The sequence below is a fragment of the Carcharodon carcharias genome, chromosome 9 (assembly GCF_017639515.1).
Source record: "Carcharodon carcharias isolate sCarCar2 chromosome 9, sCarCar2.pri, whole genome shotgun sequence".
Lineage (NCBI taxonomy): Eukaryota > Metazoa > Chordata > Chondrichthyes > Lamniformes > Lamnidae > Carcharodon > Carcharodon carcharias.
The window spans coordinates 79,766,313-79,790,390 of NC_054475.1; the positions used below are offsets into that span (position 1 = coordinate 79,766,313).

Genomic DNA, 24,078 nt, shown 5'->3' on the forward strand with positions numbered 1-24,078 from the left:
TCCATGTCTTTGCAAACTACCTCCCCATCTTCAATGTCCCTTCCCTCTCCATGCACTTGAAAATGTTGCTTCCCATCTCTAAGTTTGAACCTCTACAGCCTGGTTTCTGGCCCTCCCATATTCCAGAAAGTGTGGTAGAAGCAGAAACCTACAGTGTTGCAGAGTGAGAGCCGGAAAGTAAGATTAGGCTCAGTAACTCTTTCTTGACCGGCACAGACACGATGGACCAAATATCCTCATTCCATGTTGTAGATTTCTACAATCCTATGATTCTACTACTCTTGAAGGTTCTATATAAAAACAAGTTATTACTGATTTATACAATAATGATCCCTTCTATATTTCATCCTCTATCGGGGACCCATTGTAACAGCTGGTAATATTTGTCTGAATTGTTTGAGGGTGAAGTTGTGTGCGGGATCCTCCTGCATTAGCTGTAAGCCTGCAGTTCAAAGCACACATCTTATGCAGCACCACTTCTATGGCAACATGGTGGGGTCACAGTGCATCTTAATTTGGAAATGATCTAACCAAAAACTGGCACACAACTATTCAAATGACAGTTAAGAGTTGAAATCCTCAGTTGTGTTAACTGTAGTATTGCAGTTTCTTAAGTCCTGTATTGCCTTTTCCAGAAATTTTCTACATCTAAGAAACACTATTGATATTTAGAAAAGATTTGCAAATTAAACACAGCTGGATTTTAAAATCTAGCCAGAAACTGTTTATGACGTTATGCTTAAGAACTAGAGCTCCAGATATTACCTCTGAATTTATAAGCTTTGTTTCTGTGCAGTTCAAGGTTTTCCACAGCCTGCTTCACTTTGTTCACCAGTATTAACATCTGCTCCTGTGATCATTGGCAACCATATCTTCAATTGCAGAGGCCCCAGGCTCTGGAATATCCTCCCTAAACCTCTCCACCTCACTCTCCTCCTTTAAGGCAGTCCTTAAAATGTACCACTTTGACCAACCTTTTGATCACCTGTCATCATATCTCTTTCTTTGGCTCACTGACAATTTTTCATGAATTATGATCCTGTCAACTGCTCTGGGCTGTTTTAGTAAAGTAAAGCTGCTGGATGAAAGAAAGTGGATGTTACATAATCAAGGGGTCAGTTTTCTTCATTTTGGATAATAAAGTCTTGTGCAATGCTGCCCAATTCTCTTCAAAACAGGGAATATTTATTTACAGTTAATTAGTAATAATATAATAATGTTCTACAATGTATATATAAATTGCAAAAGCCCAAAATTAGTTAGTTACCCCTCATAATAATGGCTTCAGATTAAGACCAAGAGTCTCTGTAGCTATGACGAATAAAACTTCTGACTTCTGCAAGGTGAATTCAGTTGGTTCTATCTTATCCAGTGTACACACTAGTTGCTCGAGCAGGGAGTGTTAGTGAGAAGAGCTTGTGAGGGAAGAGGTGAGGCTGTTGTTTGAACTTAATTTCTTCCAACTTTAAAGGTGAAGGTGGCCTACCAAGTGTGTCAGAACTATCACAAGGACTGTGAGGATGCTGTTAACAAGCAGATCAACCTGGAGCTCTATTCCTCCTATGTTTACCTCTCCATGTCCTCTTACTTTGACCAGGATGATGTTGCCCTGCGTCCCTTTGCTGAGTTCTTCAAGGAGCAGTCACATGAGGAATGGGAACACGCTGAGAAACTCATAAAATTCCAGAATAAACGTGGAAGCCAAACCAACCTGGTGGACCCAATAAATGAGAGCAGGATGAGAGGAGCAAAGGTCTGGAGGCAATGCAGAGATCTGCAGATGGAGAAGAATGTGAACCAGAGTATATTGGATCTGCACAAGCTCTCCTCTGGGAACACTGACCCTCATCTTTGTGACTTCCTGGAGACTCAATACTTGGATGAACAAGTGAAAATGAGCAAGAAGCTTGGAGATCACATCACCAACCTAAAGACTCTGGGAGTCCCTGAGAATGGCATGGGAGAGTACCTGTTTGACAAGCTCACCCTGAATTGACTGTGAATCTAGATTCATTTCCACCATGTATAGCATGATGTGATCAAATAATTTGCAGTTCTGGAGCTGTTGCTGTACTTGGAAATAAAAATATTTATCATTGAAAAAAAATCACGCCCAGCCATTCTGATGGCAAGAGATATTCCAGTTCTGGCATTAGTAGGGGAAGCTTTCTGGTTGGCTTTGTAAATCTGCTGAGAAACTGTTATGTAGGCTCACTGGAGGAGGCAACTTCAGTGAACTGCAGAAGCGTAGGTTTTCAATTGGCCTCCCCTGCAAATACAAGAGGGCAGAGATAGCTGACAGTATATAATTGTGTCCAGTTTTGGACACCACACATTTGGAAAGATAGCAAACCCTTAGAGAGTGTGTAAAGGAGATTTACTGGAATGATACCGGGGATGAGGGACTCCAGTTAAGCAGAGAGACCAGAGAAGCTGGGTTACCTTCCTTAGAGTAGAGAAGGTTAAGAGGAGATTTCATACAGGTGAGCAAAATTATAAAGGGTTTTGACATTTTCAATGACCGAATAGTCGGTAACCAGAAGAAACAGATTTAAGATAATTAGTAAAAGAAAAAGGCAGGGTGCAGGGAATAAAGAAAATATTCTTCTGAATGTTTTCATCTGGAATGTGGCGTCTGAAGAATAGTGGAAGTAGATTCAATTTGTTCAATAAGAAATTCGACAAGTCTTTGAAGGGGGTAATGGCTGAACTATGAGATAAAAAGTAGTGGAATTGGCACAGGTACGGTAGGGTGAATGACCTCACTCTGTGCTGCACCATTCTATGATTCTGTAAACACAGGAGGGCGATGCACGGGATAGGCTTGCTTCAGTCTCTGAAATCCTGCAGAAGGATTACACCATCTTTTGGAAGAAGGCCATATTGTTTGAATCTTCTGCTTAACCCCTCAATGGAAAAACACTATCATTTCTTGTTAATTTTGTGAGCAAACACAATACATCGCCCATATAAATGATTAGCAGCTGTAAACAGATGGCAAAAATATAAAGACAGCTATTCAGGTTGATTGCAAGCACAGTGTCAGTCTACACTGGACAAACAAAATCTTTCCCAGCGTATGCTTGATAATTTACTCAAGGGAACAAACCTATTTGATCTTTTGCCCAAAGATATAGTCTGATCTTTGAACACATGAAAGAAGCAGGTCAACTATTGCTTCGAAATCTTTTGGAATATATACTTAAAGTTAGTAAAAAGAATTTAAAGTCACACAGACTTATTGCTATTGTAGTTTCTGCCAACCATAAACAGATGGGACTTTGGTCCTATGTTGCAACTGAAGAAACAGCATGTCCATGAATGCAGTTTTCCCTCAGTACTGCACTGGTGTGCCAACGTGGGGTGTCCATGAGTGCAGATTTCCCTCAGCGCTGCACTGGAGTGCCAACGTGGGCTGTCCATGAGTGCAGCTTTCCCTCAGTACTGCACTGGAGTGCCAAAATGGATTGCCCATGAGTGCAGCTTTCCCTCAGCACTGCACTGGAATGCCAACGTGGGGTGTCATGAGTGCAGATTTCCCTCAGAGCTGCACTGGAGTGCCAGCGTGGGGTGTCCATGAGTGCAGCTTTCCCTCAATACTGCACTTGTGTGCCAACGTGGGGTGTTCATGAGTGCAGATTTCCCTCAGTACTGCACTGGAGTGGCAATGTGGGGTGTCCATGAGTGCAGCTTTCCCTCAGTACTGCACTGGAATGCCAACGTGGGGTGTCTATGAGTGCAGCTTTCCCTCAGTACTGCACTTGTGTGCCAATGTGGGGTGTTCATGAGTGCAGATTTCCCTCGGTAATGCACTGGAATGCCAACATGGGGTGTCCATGAGTGCAGCTTCCCCTCAGTACTGCACTGGAGTACCAGCATGGATTGTCTTGAGACTTATAAGAAGTAAACCATGGTTTTTTGACTCAAAGATGGGAGCACTACAATTGAGCCATGGCTGAGATTTGTATTTCACGCAACCCCCTCCCGCCAAGCCCTCCACAATCACTGATATAAAAGCAAAATACTGCGGATGCTGAAAATCTGAAATGAAAACAGAAAGTGCTAGAAATACTCAATAGATCAGGCAGCCTCTGTGGAGGGAAAAGCAGAGTTAATGTTTTAGGTTCTTGATGTTTCATCAGAACAATCACTCCTCCCTTAAAAAGTAGAAGTATGAAAATGAGAACCACTGAAGTTTAATACATGGAAAGCTGGATAGCCTAGCATCCAGAGAATGTTTTGTCTTCATTAAATTAATGCACTGGGCGTTCGTGTCTTGTCAGGTTTTCACAATCCTGATGGTTTTCGCAATCCTTCCATTTGAAGAAAAATGCAAAATGGGAAGCAGGATTTTACAGCCCCGCCCCAGAGTGTTTCCCCCAGGTGGTTGCGGCAAGCTATTTAAATCTCCATTCAGTTCGGCGGGACCGTAATATCCCGCCGGGTGGGAGGGGCCATAAAATCCTGGCCAGGGACTTTGGCAGCGGAATTAAGAATTAAAAGCAAAACTATTGTGAAAGGATTTGGCAGCACATTGAGGTGACCCCATTAAACTGCATACAAGAGCAACTCAGTTGGACTTACAATGCTGGTTAGTTGACTTTGGTTTTCAACTTGGAAGCAATTAACTTAACATCTGGATCTAAACTAAACTAGTACATAACATCCACTCGTGCAAATGTGCCAAGAAATGCTGGCAGTGTCCAAGGTTTCTCAAGGAATGGGTGAGGGGATGCAGGAGTCAGGGGAGGTTCAATATTGTCTCTCCAGTTGTATCCCTGCAAGCATAGACCCCAACCGATACGGCCGCTTACTGTGACTGCCTGACTTGAACTCTTTCTCTGTACTGCTTTTATTGCTGTTAAATATGTTGCAGCTGAACTAACAAGATGACTTGCTGGTTTAGCAGATGTTTATAAATCCTTTCTTCTCAGAACATAACTGCATTTTGTGAAAATAATCTGTTGTTACACAATCTGCTTTGAATCAAATTCCTGTTTCATGAAACTTGTTCAAAAAAGAAAAAAAAGCAAGTCTTGCATTTTATATAGCACCAGAGGATGTCACAAAACACTTCAGAACAAATGAAGTATAGTAACTGTTGTAATGAAGGAAGTGCAGCAGCCAATTTGCACTCAGCAAGCTCCCACAAAGTGATAATGATCAGATGACCTGTTTTAGTGATGTTGGTTGAGGGTCACTATTGGCCCCAAGTCACCAAGGAGAATTGCTCTTCTTCGGAGGAGTGCCATGGGATCTTTTACACCTGCCTGAAAGGACAGACAGAGCCTCAGTTTGATGTCTCATCTGATAAACAGCATCTTTGATAGTGTGGCATTCCCTCAGTACTGCACTGGAGTATAAACCTAGATTTTTGTGCTCAAGTCCTGAGGTGGCACAGTGGTCCCACAATCTCCTAATTTAGAGGTTAGGGTGTTACCAACTGAGCCATAGCTGACACTGAAGGGAAGAAACAAAACCACAGGTTGATCTAATTAAACTGTTAAATTGGTTTTCAGTGAGGGGTTAATGGTGATGGTGAGTTTATATTGACCATGTGACAACAGCAGCTTGTTGGTGATGTTACTATTGATAGCACAGTGGAGATGTGAAGGAGATTAAATTTCTATCCCAGCACCACATGATTCAGGACTTTCTGAATACTGCCATGTGCCATTGGAGGCAGAGCAAACGTGAAGCCAGCTTTCAATTGGCCCTCCAACAAGCCAATAGGCTCCATCAGCACATGCTGGGTCAGGAATGGAAGGCCGTGCCTGTGGGTCATGGGTTCCTGCTGCAGCCCCTCCCTCCTAACAGCAACATGTCACCCCAGTGGAGTACTGAGGGAGTGCTGCATTGTCTGAGGTGACGTCTTTGCAATGAACCACCAAACCAAGACCCCATCTGCTCTTTCAGGTAGATGTTAAAGATCCCATGGCACTATTGTGAATAAGAACAGGGAAATTCTACCTTGTGTCCTGACCAATATTTATCTCTCAACAGAGATCACTCAAACAGGTGATTTAGCTCATTGCTTTTTTGGGGATCTTGCGTTTTGAAAGATGGCTGCTGTATTTTCCTACATTACAACTGTGGCTACACTTTGACTGTAAAGTGCTTTGGGGCATCCTGAGGCCATTAAAGTTTTTCCATTGTCCTGGGATCTAGTCTGAGTCGTTGTAAGGTTGTACGTTGTCTCATGAAGAGGTCTGGGGGCTTCTATGATTGAACAATAACTGTTTATTAATAACACATAACTATATACCTATGTACAGGAAACAGTGCTGACTAAGCGCTATCTTCATGCTGACTTCTAACAGACTCATCACTACACTCTACTACTCCCATATGACTCTATAAATCATAATGTGGGCGGTACTGTTTCCACAGTCCCACAGTAATCCTTACAATCCCAAACACCCTAATACTACACCTCCCCTCAGGTCTTTACCCATATTATTTACAATAATATTTACAGGCTACTCCTTCTCTCCCCAAGCCTCAGACTTTACAGATTCTGATGGCCTGGAGGCTTTACAACTTTTCCAGACCTCGTTCTTTTCAAGTTTGGAGGTGTAGCAGTCTCAACTGCTTTGAGCTGATTTGTTGGTCTGGAGTTGAAGTTGTAGCACTTGGCATTTCAAATACATGGGTGTCAACATCTGGTTCACTTCTTGCGCTCCTTCGTGTTGTGTTTTTCTTTGTTGACACTCTGTCTTCCCTGGTCAGATACCATGGGCCTATCCCTCTCCTTCTGGAGGGAATGTTCACTCCGTTCATTCATAGAGTGGACATGAGGTTTCTTGCTCGGTGGGTCTGCTATGGTTTTCCTGCAAGTTGAAGGTTTCCCTCCCTTACGTTTGTATGTTCCTCACCCTCGAGCTCAGCCTGCAGTTTGGCTTCTAATTTTGCACTCTGATTCTTCATGTGCACTTGTGCCTCCCTGAGTTTGGCCTTGGTGGGTTGATGGTCGCTTCTCTCCAGTCCAGGATTGACTTCATGTTGTGCATGTGAGTTTGAAGATCTAGTTTCATTGCTGTAGTTTTTCCTGATGCCATGACAGCAACTGCAGTTTGGGTTCAACTTTCTGCTGCTGCTCCATCTGCTCTCTACCTTCTGTTTTAAAAATGTTGGTGCTCATCTGGAGGTTTGGCCGGTCTGACTGAAGAAGAGTATTTTCTGCCGTCTGCAAAGGAGCTGGAATAACTGCCTTTGCAAAGAGTGAGGACAATTCTGAACTAAAATCCCAGTCGAAATCATCAACACCAGTAGACCTTTCAGGAGTCTCGAATTCAATATATTTGACCACAGTAGAAGTCTGGGACACTTCCAGTGTCCAGGGTGTCCATGTGTACAGAAAGTGTCTCCAGCTGCAGCTACTCGAAATCCACCTTTCAGAGCCGGAGCTGCAGCTGGAGTCACTGTGGAGCATCCACAGGGATGAGATCTTCGTGGTTGGCACATACAATGAGGTGGTCACACCGCAGGTAAAGAGTGCACAGCCAGAAAGGGAATGGGTGACTGCCAGACAGAGTGAAAGCTCTAGGCAGGTGGTGCAGGGGTCCACTGGGTCCATCTCCCTCTCTAACAGATTTTCTGCTTTGGATACTGCTGGGGGAGATGGTTCCTCAGGGGAATGCAGCAAGAGCCAAGTCCAAAGAGAGGGAGAGCAGGAATTTTAGGGGATTCTATTGTAAGGGGAACAGATAGATGTTTCTGCAGCCACAGATGTGACACTAGGATGGTGTATTGCCTTACTGGTGCTAGGGTCAAGGATGTCACTGAGTGGCTGTAGGACATCCTGAAGAGGGAGGGTGAACAGCCAGAGATAGTGGTCTATGTTGATACTGACAACATAGGTAAAAGAGAGATGGGGTCCTGAAAACAGAATATAGGGAGTGAGGAAATAAATTAAAAACAGGACCTCAAAGGTAGTAATCTCAGAGTTACTCCCAGTGCCACGTGCTAGTGAGCTCAGGAATAGGAGAATAGACCAGATGAATGCGTGGCTGGAGAGATGATATAGGAGGGAGGGATTTAGATTCCTAAGGCTTGGGACCGATTCTGCGGAAGATGGAGACCTGTACAAGCTGGTTGGGTTGCATCCAAGGAGGACTGGCACCAAAATCCTCGCAGGGGTATTTGTTAATACTGTGGGGGAGTTTAAACTAGAATGGCAGGGGGTTGGGAACCTGAGCGGGGAGACACAAGAGAGCAAAATAAAGGTAGGAATGAAAGACAGAAAATTAGAAAGCAAAAGTGGAAAGCAAAGGAAACAAGGGCTAGCAGAAAATAGGGCCATAGTACAAAAAAAAGATTTGTAAAAATATTAAACAGACAACTCTAAATGCACTATATCTGAATGCATGGAACATTCATAATAAGGTAGATGAATTAATAGCACAAATTGATGTAAACAGATACAATATGATTGCAATTATGGAGACATGGTTGCAGTTTGACCAAGGCTGGGAACTGAATGTCCAAGGGTACTCAATATTTAAGAAGGACAGGCAAAAAGGAAAAAGAGGCAGGGTGGCATTGTTTGTTAAGGATGAGATCAATGCAATAGCGAGAGGATATTGGCTCAGAAAATCTAGACGTAGAATCTGTCTGGGTGGAGCTAAGGATCAACAAGGGATGGAAAACATTAGTGGGAGTTGTCCATAGACCTCCAAAAAGTAGTGATAATGTAGGGGACAGCATTAAACAGGAAATTAGAGATGCATGTAACAAGGGTGATACAGTAATCATGGATGACTTTAATCTACATACAGACTGGACAAATCAAATTAACAATAATACTTTGGTGGATCAATTCTTAGAATGTGTATGAGATGGATTTTTAGACCAATACTTTTTTGAGGAACCAAGTAGGAACAGGTTATCCTAGATTTAGTATTGTGCAATGAGACTGGTTAACTAATAATCTTGTGTGGGGTCATTTAGGGAACAGTGACCATAACATTATAAAATTCTTCATTAGGATGGAAAGTGAAGTAATCCAATCTGAAATTAGGGTCCTAAATCTAAACAAAGGAAGCTATGAAGGTATGAGGCGTAAGTTGGCTAAGATAGATTGGGGAAATTAATTAAAATTTAACATTTAAAGAATGAATGTATGCATTATAACAGTTATACATTCCTTTCTGGTACAAAAACATGACAGCGAAAGCGGCCAAACATGGCTAACTTAAGAAATTAAGGATGACATTAGATCCAAAGAGGAGTCATATAAAGTTGCTAGAAAGAGTATCAAGTCTGAGGATTGGGAGCAGTTTGGAATTCAGCAAAGGAGGATCAAGAGATTGATTAAAAGGGGAAAAATAAAGTATGAGAGTAAACTTGCAAGGAACATAAAAGCAGACTGTAAAAGCTTCTATAAGTATGTAAAAAGAAAAAAAGACTAGTGAAGACAAATGTAGGTCCCTTACATTCCGAAACAAGAGAATTTCTAATAGAAAACAAGGAAATAGCAGAGCAATTAAACAACTACTTTAATTCTATCTTCACAGAGGAAGACACAAATAACTTCCCAGAAATGCTAGGGAACCAAAGGTCTGGTGAGAAGGAGGAATTGAAGGAAATTAGTATTACTAAAAAAAAAGCTTGAGAAATTAATGAGACTGACAGCCGATAAATCTCCTGGGCCTGATAATCTACATCCCAGGGTACTAAAGTAGTTGGCTATGGAAAGAGTGGATGTGTTGGTTGTCATCTTCCAAAGTTCTGTAGATTCTGAATGGTCCCCTCAGATTAGAAGGGGGCAATCATAACCCCACTAGTTAAAAAAGGAGGGAGGGAGAAAACAACAAATTACAGACCAGTTAGCCTAACATCAGTAGTAAAGAAAATGCTAGATTCTAATATAAAGGATGCGATAACAGGACACTGAGAAAATATCAACCGGATCAGACAAAGTCAACATGGATTTATTAAAAAGAAATAATGTTTCACAAACTTACTGGAGTTTTTTGAGGACATAACTATCAGAACAGATAAGGGAGAACCAGTGGTTGTGGTGTATTTGGATTTTCAGAAAGCTTTTGATAAAGTAAGAGGTTAGTGTGCAAAATTAAAGCACATGGGTTGGGGGTAATATATTGGCATGGGTTAAGAATTGTTTAGCAGATGGGAAACAGAGAGTAGGAATAAACTGATCTTTTTCAAAGTGGCAAGCGGTACTAGTTGGGTCCAACAGGTGCTTGGGGCCCCAGCTATTCACAATATATGTCAATGATTTGGATGAGGGAACCAAATATAATATTTCCAAGTTTGCTGATGACTTGAAACTTGGTGGGAATGTGAGTGGTGAGGAGGGTGATCAGAGGCTTCAAGGTGATTTAGACAGGTTGAGTGAGTGGGCAAATACATGGCAGATGCTGTATAACATGGATAAGCGTGAAGTTATCCACTTTGGTAGGAAAAACAGAATGACAGAGTATTATTTGTACACAAATCATTGAAAACAAGCATGCAGGTGCAGCAAGCCATTAAGAAGGCAAATGGAATGTTGGCCTTCACTGCAAGAAGATTTGAGTACAGGAGCAAGGATATCTTACTGCAGCTGTACAGGGCTTTGGTGAGACCACACCTGGAGTGCTGTGTGCAGTTTTGGTCTCCTTACCTAAGAAACAATATGCTTGCTATAAAGGAAGTGTAATGAAGGTTCACCAGACTGATTCCTGGGATGGTAGGATTGTCGCATGAGGAGAGATTGGGTTGACTAGGCCTGTATTCACTGGAGTTTAGAAAAATGAGGGGGAATCTCATTGAAACATATACAATTCTGACATGGCTGGACAGTTTGGATGCAGGGATGATGTTTCCTCTGACTGAGAGGAACACGGCGTCACAGTCTCAGGATATGGTGTAGGCTATTTAGGATTGAGATGAGGAAAAACCTCTTCACTCAGAGGGTGGTGAACCTGTGGGATTATCTACCACAGAAGGCTGTGGAGGCCAAGTCCCTGAATATATTTAAGAAAGAAATAAATAGATTTCTGGACTCTAAAGGCATCAAGGAATATGGGGAGAGAGCAGGAATATGGCGTTGAGATAAGGGATAAGCCATGATCATATTGACTGGCAGAGCAGGCTCGAAGGGCCGAGTGACCTACCCTGCTCCTATTTTCTATGTTTTGATGTATTCTGTCATTTTGAGGAGATTGAGGGTAACACAGGCTGAGGAGAGAAAAGGGTTTGTTGCGGATGACATACAGAAATTGATTATTTGCTTGTTGCCATGTTGGCAACTGTTGAATTGTGACTATGACCGTTAGTTGGATTCCTCCAGGCCCATACTGTAGTGTGTCTGTCATCCGTAGCCAGAGGTCTTTTAGCCACAATTTCTGAAATGACATAACTGCCACACTGGCTCCCGTGTCTAATTTGAAATTTGTAAGGTGACCATTTACAGATATGTCAGTCCTCCAATGTGTGAATCTGGGATTCTTAATTTCTCCCAAGAAGCATTGTTGGGCTTCATCTTGGTGTGACTCATCTACCTCATGGACTCATTTGGGATCATCCACATGGCTTGAGGTTTTGGACTTTCCAAAGTGTCCCGGGTGGTTGCAGTGGAAGCTCTGCGCAATGATTACTGAGCACAGCTCGCACCTGTGAGGCCTTTTGGCACCACAGCACTGACATGGTCTGCCACTGTCTTGTGTTTTGCTTGGGTATTGCTTTCCTTGTCCTGGGGTCTCCTTGCCCTTTTATTGCTTTATGAGCTTGGCTGCTGGGATTGCTCTGCACCATGGTTTAACTGTGGTTTTGCTGGCATACTTCCAATTATCTGACAATTTAGATGGCTTTTTCCAAAGTCAGGTCTTCTTTACAATGGAGTATATCCAAAAGAGTATCATTGGCCACTCCCACCACTATTTGGCTTTTATGAGCTCTGACTTAAGGTCACCACAGTCACAGCCTTCAGCCAATTTGAATTTAAGATAAAGTCAACGGATTCTCCGGGCTTTTGGACTCTCTCGTTAAGTTCTGCTCGCTCAAAAATTTTATTGCTTCTTAGATTAAAATAGATGTCAAAGGACTTAATGACCTCTTCAAAGTTATCAGAAAAAGTATTTATTCTTTGTCTGACAACTATGTCATTGGCTATTGGACCTACTGAATATAATAGTGTATTTGCTTCTTCAGCCTGTTTCCTTATTCCTATCATATATATAAAAAATCTCCTTCTCCAGAATGCTCAACTTTGCACCTGGTCTGGCCCTTTGATCTGTTTTAATTGGTCGTCAGTGTTGATTTGCCATCCATAGCTGTTTTCAGCACAGGGAAGTGTAGCTTTAATTCTTTTTCTTTCTTATCACTTTTGTTGATATTTAGCAGGCTCCATCACAATTACAGAGCCATTTTAATCTTCAGTGATTCTGCAGAAAATCTTTTGAACCGATTATTTTCACTAGCTAGTTGCTTTCCTGAGCTTAGAGAATCGAATTGAAGCTAATTTTTTTGCTCCAACTTTTTACATTTCATTTGCTCGTTCATGTGTAGTCACCACATCCTATGGCATCTATTCTGGACCAAGGGCTGCATTCTTCAAGCCAGGCTCGTTAAACTATCAATCTGCCAGTGCTGCCTGATTAGTGCACCAAATTTAAAAGCTTATTTCAGCACTTTGTGTTTGGTTTGGTCCCTTTGTGATCTGGCTAGGTCCTTTGACTCTGCATTCAATAGGGTCTCACAACAGATCTCCATGTGCTCTGGTGGAGACTTTTTACACCACGCAGTGGATCTTTCTTCTGTTCTTCAACCTCCACACCTGTATTGGAGCTTCTTAGGTGATTTCCAACTGTGTATTTAAGGTCTTCATGCCAGGTGCACTTCTCTCAGGTCAGACTATAGTTCTTTACTTCTTCATTCTTAGGGAGCTTGGGGATCCTTCACTTGCTTCCACAATGTTGTATGTTGTCTCATGAAGAGGTCTAGAGGCTTGTATGGTTGAAAATAACTGTTAATCAATAATATGTAACTATATACATAGATACAGATATGGTCCTGACCAAATCTATCTTCATGCCAACTTCAATCAGACTACACTCTACTACTCCCATGTGACTGTCCACATCATAATGTGGATAGTGCTGTTTCCCCAGTCCCACGTTAACCCTTACAGTCTCAAGCACGCTAGTGCTACAAGAGTGTGCCTGACATAAGGTCAGTCCCTACTTATAATGATGATCAAGTCAAGGCCCTGTTTATATTAAAGCCCTTGCTTCTGAGACTTCTGTTTGAAAATGGTTGGCGTTTCAGGCACTGGTTGCCGTTTTCAAAATGGTGCCAGCTGCATCGTCAATGGTAACAGCAGGCTAAGGCTGCCATCTCCATTCTGAAGCATTCCCACTCCATTAATGCCAGGTCAGGGCAGGTCAAAATTAGCCGTAATAAAATCAGGTCCAACCTGCAGGCTACATTCCTCATGCACTAAGCTTGTTCATTTTCAACATTTGAATGCCCCATTAGGACATGGAACTATGTAATAAATGCATAACTATTTGTATGAAGGTATTGCACACTGGAAATTCAAGCTTTCAATGTCTACAAGGTCTTCAGCCACTGAAATACAGAATCGTGGAAATCAATGGAGAAGGTTGATTGGCTCTGGGAATATATTTAGGACCATCAAGGACATTGGAGCTTTACTATGGTTGGAGAATAATAATTTGCTGATCCTTTAAATTCATGATAGGGGAGAATGTACTTAGGATGTAGGAGGAGATTAAATGGGAGAGTAGGGTCTATGAAGGAGCTGCTGTGATGAAGTGGGTAGTGTCTCTGCCTCTGAGCTAAAAACTTTGGGTTTCAGTCCCACTCCAGGACTTCGTGTCCAAGGAAGGTGCATTCATAATGCAGCCAGAAGTTAAGTATTAACCTGTAGATCCTTCCGACACACACCAATGACAGGTGGTAGGAGCGAGAGAAATTGGAGCCCCTACCATCACTGTCCATAGTTCCAAACCACGACATGCATGTAAAAGTGTGTGTTACCACAGAAAATCAGACTCTTTGGGGGCCTGTTGGCCGGACCAGTGTAGATCATGTAGGTGCCATGATCTGTAGCACAGAGTTTAACCCCCGTTCCTGGCTGCCTGAGGCGGATTCAAGACCTGCGTCCTTGCCCTACCCATGGTGGAGAGTCATGGTGCTGTGTATTGAACTTGCCTTCAGGCTGGGAGCTCAAGAAGAAGAAGGGTCTATGATAGGGGAGAGACGGACTGTGGAAGGGGATTAAAAGGGTAGTCACAGTAGAGCAGACTGTAAAGGAGCAGGTTATGATGGACTGTTTGGTCTTTTTGTGTTCTATTATGAGTCAGAATTGTCTCTGTGGAAATCAGAAAGCTGTCTGAGGAGAGAAGCAAGAAGTGGCAGTAAAATCAATGACAAATATGAAATGACAACTAAAGGATCAAAAGCCTACAGGCACAGTCAACCAAGCAAGATGTTTATAGAAGGGTTTTGCTTAACTAAAGATTAAAAGTGTTGCATTTACATAGCAATTTTCTTGACCTCTGGAAGTCTCAAAGAACTTCACAGTCAATGAAGTACTTTTGAAATGTCATCACTTCAGGGAAAGGCAGCAGCCCATAAGTACACAGCAAGATCTAACAGACGCCATTTTCCTCATAACTTTTTCCAAATGGTGGAAAATCTTGAATAAACCAAGCTTTTGCCAATGTCACAACATTTAATCAGGACAACCTGAAAACATCTATCTCAAGTAGTATATCCATCTGAGAAGGCAAACTGGGCCTTGGTTTAAGATGTCAAGTGAAAGACGGCACCTCTGACAGTGCAGCACTCCCTAAATGTCAGCCTGGATTTTGTACCCAGGTCATGAAATGGAACTTGAAGCATGATTTTCTGACTCAGAGGTGAGAGTGTTAACACTGAGTCACAGCTGATACCCTAACAACGGAACAGATTACAAGAGGAACTGAAAGCTTCAGAGTGACTTTTCTCAGTATGAGCTGCAATGATGTGTCATAGAGAACAAATTCCGTTAGTTGAGGATGACACGTGCAGTTTTTTCTTCCAGTTTTTACACTTTTTTCTTTGCTAACCCAAACCACGGTATTTTTTTTAAATTCAATTACGGGATGTGGGCATCACCGGTTGGGCCAGCATTTATTGCCCTTCCCTAGTTGCCCTTGAGAAGGCGGTAGTGAGTTGCCTTCTTGAACCGCTGCAGTCCATGTGGTGTAGATACACCCTCAGTGCTGTTAGAGAGTGAGTTCCAGGATTTTGACCCAGCGACAGTGAAGGAACAGCGATGTATTTCCAAGTCAGGATGGTGAGTGGCTTGGAGGGGAGCTTCCAGGTGGTGATGCTCCCATGTATCTGCTGCCCTTGTCCTTCTAGGTGGCAGCAGTCGTGCATTTGGTAGGTGCTTCCCAAGGAGCCTTGGTGAATTCCTGCAGTGCATCTTGTAGATGGTACACACTGCTGCTACTGTCCATTGGTGAAGGAGGGAGTGAATATTTGTGGATGGGTTGTCAATCAAGTGGGCTGCTTTGTCCTGGATGGTGTCAAGCTTCTTGAGTGTTGTTGGAGCTGCACTTATCCAGGCAATTGGGGAATATTCCATTAAACTCCTGACTTGTGTCTTGTAGATGATGGACAGACCTTGGGCATCCAGAAAGTGAGTTACTCGTCGCAGGGTTCCTGGCTTCTAACCTGTTCTTGTAGCCACAGTATTTATATGGCTAGTCCAGTTCAGTTTCTGGTCAATGGTAACCCCCAGGATGTTGATAATGGGGGATTCGCTGATGCTACTGCCATTGAATGTCAAGGGGCGATGGTTGGATTCTCGCTTGTTGGAGATGGTCATTGCCTGACACTTGTGTGCCGCGAATGTTACTTGCCACTTGTCATCCCAAGCCTGGATATTGTTCAGGTCTTGCTGCATTTGGACATGGACTGCTTCAGTATCTAAGGAGTCACAAATGGTGCTGAACATTGTGCAACCATCAGTGAACATCCCCACTTCTGACCTTATAATAAAAGGAAGGTCATTGATGAAGCAGCTGAAGATGGTTGGGCCGAGGACACTACCCTGAGGAACTGCTGATGGGATGCCCTGGAACCGAGATGACTGACCTCCAACAACCACAACCATCTTCCTTTGTGCTAGGTATGACTCCAACCAGCGGAATGTTTTTCCCTTGATTCCTATTGACTCCAGTTTTGCTAGGGCTCCTCGATGCCACACTAGGTAAGGGCAGTCACTTTCACCTCACCCCAGGAGTTCAGCTCTTTTGTCCATGTTTGAACCAAGGTTGTAATGAGGTCAGAAGCTGAGCGACGCAGGCGGAACCCAAACTGGGCGTCAGTGAGCAGGTTATTACTAAGCAAGTGCTGCTTAACAGCACTGTTAATGATCCCTTCCATTACTTTACCGATAATCAAGTGTAGGCTGGTGGGGGAGTAATTGGCCGAGTTGGATTTGCTCTGCTTTTTGTGTACAGGACATACCTGGGCAATTTTCCACATTGCTGGGTAGATGCCTGTGCTGTAGCTGTACAGGAACAGCTTGGCTAGGGGTGCGGCAAGTCCTGGAGCACAAGTCTTCAGTACTATTACCTGAATATTGTCAGGGCCCATAGCCTTCACAGTATCCAATGCCTTCATCCGTTTCTTCATATCATGTGGAGTCACACATGTACTAATGACCTCAGACAGTTCCTCCTGACAAGTGTTGGATAGGATAATGGTCTTTGGAAGAAAATCATGCTGGGTGCCTCTCTACTTCCTGTACATAGGTACCATCCAGCAATGATAATAATCTGGAACAGGGACCCTTGTTGATTCTTTAACTGCATTGGCTGGAGTAATCACGACCCAGATGCACATGAATTTGATACATAGTGGTTGTTCTGGCTGTATGGATCACAGAATTCCAGTCAAAGTTTACCCCTACTGCTCTCACCTCGACTTTGCATTGCTGCTCTCAGCTCTGCCCTGCATTGCTGTTCGGACCTCTACCCTGCATTGCTTCTCTCACCCCTTCCTTGCATTGCTGCTCTGGCCTCTACCCTGCATTACTGCTCTCAGCTGTACCCTGAATTGCTGCTCTCAGTTCTACCCTGCATTACTGCTCTCACCTCAAGCCTACATTATTGCTCTCAGCTCTACCCTGCATTGCTGCTCTCACTTCTATCCTGCATTGCTGCCCTCACCTCTACCCTGAATTGCTGCTTTCAGCTCTATGCTGCATTGTTCTTCTTAGCTCTATCTTGCTTTGTTGCTCTCATCTCTGCCCTTCATTGCTGCTCACAACTCCACTATGCATTGCTGCTCTCAGCTCTGCCCTGCATTTCTGCTCAGATCTGCCCTGCATTGCTGCTCTCAGCTCTACTCTACATTACTGCTCTCAGCTCTAACTGGCATTGCTGCTTTCAGCTCTGCACTGCATTGCTGCTCTCATCTCTACCCTGCATTGCTGCTCTCAGCTCTGAGCAGTATTGCTCCTTTCAGCTCTGACCTGGATTGCTATTCTGACCTCTACCCTGCATTGCTGTTCTCAGCTCTATGATGCATTGTTCCTCTTAGCACTATCTTGCTTTGTTGCTCTCATCTCTGCCCTGCATTGCTGCTCACAACTCCACTGTGCATTGCTGCTCTCATCTCTGCCCTGCATTGCTGCTCTCAGCTCTGCCCTGCATTGCTGCTCAGCTCTGCCCTGCATTGCTGCTCTCAGCTCTACTCTACATTACTGCTCTCAGCTCTAACTGGCATTGCTGCTTTCAGCTCTGCACTGCATTGCTGCTCTCATCTCTACCCTGCATTGCTGCTCTCAGCTCTAACCAGTATTGCTCCTTTCGGCTCTGACCTGGATTGCTATTCTGACCTCTACCCTGTATTGCTGTTCTCAGCTCTATGCTGCATTGTTCCTCTTAGCACTATCTTGCTTTGATGCTCTCATCTCTACCCTGCATTGCTGCTCTCAGCTCTGCCCTGCATTGCTGTTCTCAGCTCTATGCTGCATTTTTTCTCTTAGCAATACCTTGCTTTGTTGCTCTCATCTCTGCCCCGCATTGCTGCTCACAACTCCACTGTGCATTGCTGCTCTCATCTCTGTATTGCATTGCTGCTCTCAGCTCTGCCCTGCATTGCTGTTCAGCTCTGCCCTGCATTGCTGCTCTCAGCTCTTCTCCATTACTGCTCTCAGCTCTAACTGGCATTGCTGATTTCAGCTCTGCACTGCATTGCTGCTCTCATCTCTACCCTGCATTGCTGCTCTCAGCTCTACCCTGCATTGCTGCTCTCAGCTCTACCCCGCATTGCTGCTCTCAGCTCTAACCAGCATTGCTCCTTTCAGCTCTGACCTGGATTGCTGTTCTGACCTCTACCCTGCATTGCTGCTCTGACCTCTACCCAGCATTGCTGCTCTCAGCTCTACCCTGCATTGCTGCTCTGACCTCTACCCTGCATTGCTGCCCTCACCTCTACCCTGAATTGCTGCTCTCAGCTCCATGCTGCATTGTTCCTCTTAGCTCTACCTTGCTTTGTTGCTCTCATCTCTGCCCTGCATTGCTGCTCACAACTCCATTGTGCATTGCTGCTCTCATCTCTGTCCTGCATTGCTGCTCTCAGCTCTGCCCTGCATTGCTGCTCTCAGCTCTACTCTACATTACTGCTCTCAGCTCTAACTGGCATTGCTGCTTTCAGCTCTGCACTGCATTGCTGCTCTCATCTCTGCCCTGCATTGCTGCTCTCAGCTCTACCCTGCATTGCTGGTCTCAGCTCTAACCAGGATTGCTCCTTTCAGCTCTGACCTGGATAGCTGTTCTGACCTCTACCCTGCATTGCTGCTTTCAGCTCTACCCTGCATTGCTGTTCTCAGCTCTACCCTGCATTGCTGCTCTGACCTCTACCCTGCATTGCTGCTCTGACCTCTACCCTGCATTACTGCTCTCAGTTCTACCCTGCATTACTGCTCTCAGATCTACCCTGCATTGCTGCTCTGACCTCTACCCTGCATAATTGCTCTTCTCTACCCTGCATTACTGCTCCCAGCTCTATCCTGCATTGCTGCTCTCAGCTCTGGTATGGTTGATGGATGTGCAGGTTTAAATGTGACAAATATCTTACTGCCCTCTCAGTATAAGCAGCCATTGTTGGTTTCTCTTCCGACTTATGATAGATTTATTTGCTTTTATGGGACTTTAACCAGCTGTTGTTTGCCCTTTGCTCATTTCTGTTCAACAGGCATGTGCATATACTGTCAACTTGACAGTATAATCTGTTTCCTAGTTGTATAATTTTCTATGATTGCATTTATATTGTGCTGGCTTCAATTCATCAAGCTAACAGCTTGCAGTAATTATTGTGGCATGTATTTGTATATCCAACAATTTCTTCATTATGTGCTACCCGTGGGTATAAGAGCTGCCTTTCCACCCAAAAAATCCATTCAAAGCATTCTCTTAACTCCACCTCCATATCCTAACTGCAAAGAAAAAAGCAAGACTTGCATTTCTTTAGCACCTTTCATGACCTAAAAGCATTTTATAGCCAATAAAGTACTTTTGAAGTGTAGTCACTGTTGTTATGTAGGAAAGGGGGGAACATGAGAACCAAAAAAACAGGAGTAGTTGTAGACCATTCAGCACATCGAGCCTGCTCTGCCATTTAATGAGATCATGGCTGATCTTGGGCTTTAACTTCACTTCCCTGCCCCTTCCCCTTTTCCCTTGATTCCCTGAGAGACATAAATCTGTCTATCCCAGCCTTAAATATATTCAATAATGGAGCATCCACAACCCTCTGGTGCAGAGAATTTCAAAGATTCACAACCCTTTGAGTGGAGTAACTTCTCCTCGTCTCAGTCCTAAATGATCAACTCCTTATCCTGAGTCTGTGCCCCCGTGTTTTAGATTCCCCAGCCAGTGGAAAGAACCCTTCAGCGTCCACCCTGTCAAGCCCCTTCAGAATTTTGTAGGTTTCAATGAGATCACCTCTCATTCTTCTAAACTCCAGAGAATATAAACCCATTTTATCTGTGTCTCACCACAAGAAAGCCCTCTTATCTCAGGAACCAATCTAACAAACCATCACTGTACTGCCTCCAATGCAAGTATATCCTTTCTTAAACGTGGAAACCATAACTATACACAGTGTTCCAGATGCGAACTCACCAAAACCCTGTACAACTGTTGCAAGACTTCTTTATTCTTGTACTCCAATCCCCTTGCAATAAAGACAACATGTAATTTGCCTTCCTAATTGCTTGCAGTACATGTTATGTTAACATTTTGCATTCCTTGTATGAGCAGACCCAAGTATCTTTGAACATCAACAAGTTTCACACCTTTTGAAAAAAATTCCGCTTTTCTATTTTGATGACCAAAGTGAATAACTTCGCACTTCCTTACATTATACCCCACCTACCATCTTATTGCCCACTCACTAAATCTGCCTCTATGCAGCCTCTCTGTGTCCTCCCCACAGCTTACGTTTCCACCTAATTTTGTATCATCAGCAAATTTAGACACATTACTCTATATCTCTTCATCTAAGTTATCAATATAGAAAGTAAATAGTTGGGGCCCCAGCACTGACTCTTATGATACTTCATTATTCACTATCTGCCAACTTGAAAAAGCCCCATTTGTGGCCTCTCTCTGCTTCTTATCTGTTAACTAATTCTCTATCCATGCTAATATATTACCGCCAATTCCACGAGCTCTTATCTTGCCTATTAACCTTTTGTGTGGCACCTTATCAAGACCCTTTTGGAAATCCAAGTATACTACATCCACTGGTTCCCCTTTATTTACCTTACTAGTTACATCCTCAAAAGTCTTCAATAATTTTATTAAACAGGATTTCCCTTTAGTAAAACCATGCTGACTTGTTCTAATTATGCTATGCTTTTCTAAGTGCATTGTTAACGCTCCCTTAATAATAGATTCCAGCATTTTCCCAACAACTGATGTTAGGCTAACTGGCCTGTAATATCCTGTGTTCTCTTTCCCTCCTTTCTTGAAAAATGGAGTAACATTTTCCAACTTCCAATCTGATGGGACCATTCCTGAATCCAATGAATTCTGGAAAATCACAGCTAGTGCATCACTATCTCTGCAGCTATCTCTTTAGAGCCCTAGGGTGTAAACCATCAGGCCCTGTGAACTTGCTGCATTTTAGTCCTTTAAATTTCTCCATACTTTCCCTCTGTTGTTATTTATTTCCCTAATTTTATTTCTCTTTTTAGCCCCTAGTTTACAGCCTATTTCTGGAATGAAACTTGTGTCTTCTACTATGAAGACAGGCATGATATATATGTTCGATGCCTTTGCCATATCCTCATTCCTCATGATAATTTCTCCTGTCTCCAATTTTAACGGACCAACATTAACTCTCTTCCTTTTTATATACTTATACAATCTGTTTTTATATTACAGGCTAGCTTACTCTCGTATTCTATTTTTTTCCTTTTTATCAACTTTTTAGATGACCTTTGCTGGTTTCTAAAACACTGCCACAAAGAGTAATGTATCTAAGTTTGCTGATGATACAAAGCTAGGTGGAAAGGTAATCTGTGGGGAGGACTGTTTCTTGCAATATTGTAAACCTCTTCTTTTAATCTAATACTCTCTCTAACTTTCTGAATGAGGCACAGATGAGGTTTTCTTGCAGAGTTTTTGTTTTTCTGGGGAATGTATTTTTGTTGAACATTTTGAATTTACCCAATTTACCTTAGCCAGTTCTCCTGTCATACTTATGTAATTGGCTTTGCTGAAATTTAAGCTTCCTGTTTGTGATTGGAGTCTGTCACTTTCAAAGGTAACATGGAATTCAATGGTATTATGATCAATATTTCCCAACCCTGCTTCATTACACAATACTAGATCTAAGATAACTTCATCCCTAGCTGGTTCCAAAATGTATTCCTTCAAGAAACTGCAACAAAAACATTCCACAAACTCATCTTCCAGACCATCCTTGCCAACTTGATTGTCCATTATATATGAAGATTAAAGTTCCACACAATCATTACATTGCCTTTGTTACAAGCTCCAATAATTTCTCGTTTAATGCTCTGTCCAACAGTATAATTACTGTTAAGGGGCCTGTAAACTGCTCCCAATAAACTATTTCTAATTTGTGCCCATACTGATTCCACTTCATGATCTTCTGAGGCCAGATCCTTTCTCACTAATATCTTTATGTCATCCTTTACTATCAGGGTTATCCTCCTCTGTTACCATTCTGTCTGTCTTTCGGAAATATTGTTAACCCTGTAATGTTTATTTCCCAACCTTGATCACCTTGTAACTGTGTCTCTGTAATGGTGATTCAATCTAAATCATTTACCTCTATTTGTGTTACTAATTCATCTATCTTGTTGCAGATACTTCGTGCATTCAGATAACAAACCTGTAATTTCGTTTTTTTACTTCAATTCCCTGCAATGACCTTATGCATTGCTGTACAATTTTTGTAATAATATGTGCACAGCAACCTTCCACAAAAAGCTACGTAATTATGGTCAGATGACGCATCTTCGTGGTTAAGATTGTGGAATAGATGTTGGCCAGGACATTGGGGAAAACTTCCTTATTCTTCTTCCAGTCATGTCATGGGACTTTTTGCACCCACCTGAGAGGGCAGAAACCTGAGGTCAAAATTGTTTTAAATGCACTTTCAAATTCAGAGTGTATGTCCAGTCCTGTTAATGCTGAAAAGGCCCCAAATTCATGCCCCTGATTATTTTCAATAAGGCAAGCAGGCAAAGGGAACTACGGCTGCTATTGATTGGCAGCTCAACTAGTCTCGGGCATCAATTTTGCACATCACTGACACTATTTAAAGGCAGCCTGCACCTTAGCTACAGGGAGATGTCACTAAAAATAATGGAAAATCACCAGCTGAGGAGCAATTGCAAAGTGCCCATGCCTACTCCCATTTTTTGGAAGTTATATTGGAGGTTTTGCTGGAAGAGTATGGTAGGTGGAGGGTCATCTACTCTCCAGAGGCAGCAAAATGACTTCCAAACAAGCTGCCTGGATAAGTGAGTCAAGCAGGCAGCCACAGAACTCAGAGAGAGCTGGCATTCTGCTCCTACAGAAGCTTTCTGCACCTGGTACTCTTGTTGCTTTTACTTTCCCTCTGCAGTTTTGCACCCATCAACAACACTACTCCACTCTGACATGTGCGTCGTTAAAATCTACACTGACACACTTCCTTGTTTCCTGCAAGACAATCTCACATACAATGACAGACAGCTGGTGGCCACTGGAGCAGCATCATCTGTGCACTGTCCCCACCTCTGACAGTGCAACACATCCTCACTATTGACCCTCCAACTGTCCAGTACTCCATCAGCACTGACCCTCCAACTGCACAGTGCTCCCTTAGTATTGACCCTCTGACAGTGCAGCACACCCTCAGTATTGACCCTCTGAAAGTGCAACACTCCCTCAGTACTGCCCCTCTGTCAGTGCAGTACTCCCTCAGTACTGCCCTCTGATAGTTCAGTACTCCCTCTGTATTAATCCACCAACAGTTCAGCACTCCCTCAGTACTGACTGTATGCCAGTACGTTTCTGCCTCAGTACGTACCTTCCAATGCTTTACTGCTCCTTCTGTACTGCCTCTCCAACAGTGCATCTCTCCTTCAAAACTGACCCTCCAATAGCACAGCACTCCCTCAGTACTGACCCTCGATACTGCAGCACTAAAAATATATTTAAACTGGGTGTGCTTGGGAATCCTCTGGTGAATTCATCCTGTTACTCTATACTGCTGGTCAGGGTTACAGATAAGCCATTGTTCCTCCCTGGCTCGCAGGAGCTGAATATACAGGCAAAACTGTTCAATTGGACCACACACAGTGATTGTAAGGAAAACATTCATTATTGAATAGTTCCAGTTAAACAACATTATTCAAAGTGAGTCCCAGAAATGTTTATCATTAAGGGACTGTCTCAGAAGTTCTCGTTTCTGTTACAAAAGTAGAAAATTTCCACTAAGACCCTCCAAATATGCATTATCTGAATTTAAAGTGGTGGTCATACACCAGGAATCTCTACAGTGGGACAGCATCAAAAGCTTCAG

At 43.1% G+C, this 24,078-nt stretch overlaps 1 long non-coding RNA gene across 1 annotated transcript in view; it reads right to left on the reverse strand.

Moving 5' to 3' along the window:
* Positions 1-23,683, reverse strand: part of LOC121282586 — a 46,450-nt gene extending 22,767 nt beyond the window's left edge. The window contains exon 1 of the long non-coding RNA XR_005944082.1: positions 23,584-23,683. This is a non-coding gene — a long non-coding RNA (uncharacterized LOC121282586). The remainder of the gene's footprint in view (positions 1-23,583) is intronic.
* Between the last annotated feature and the right edge of the window lie 395 nt (positions 23,684-24,078).